Source organism: Penaeus monodon, chromosome 28 (genome assembly GCF_015228065.2).
Source record: "Penaeus monodon isolate SGIC_2016 chromosome 28, NSTDA_Pmon_1, whole genome shotgun sequence".
NCBI classification, from domain to species: Eukaryota; Metazoa; Arthropoda; class Malacostraca; order Decapoda; family Penaeidae; genus Penaeus; species Penaeus monodon.
Window position 1 is genome coordinate 35,282,493 of NC_051413.1, and position 240 is coordinate 35,282,732.

The following is a 240-nucleotide window of genomic DNA, read 5'->3' on the forward strand; positions in this document are numbered from 1 at the left end:
TATATACACATGTAAAACAAATATACATTTATATAGTCTTTCTATTCATACTTCCTCCATAAGTGACTGACTAAAATTTAATCAAGAACCTGTCAGACAGTGAGATGTCTCATGCACATTACAGTTTCAACTTCATATGAAATGTTTAACTACTTCTATTAGCATCTTAATTTTGGCAATGCTGTAGTTCATCATATTGTTATATTAAGTTACAGTCTCAAACATTTTGTTCAATTACTG

General features: G+C 28.8%; 1 protein-coding gene across 9 annotated transcripts in view; it reads right to left on the bottom strand.

Moving 5' to 3' along the window:
* The window catches only part of LOC119591560 (protein kinase C and casein kinase substrate in neurons protein 1-like), a 62,778-nt gene that overhangs the window by 15,242 nt on the left and 47,296 nt on the right, over positions 1-240 (bottom strand). The window lies entirely within an intron of this gene.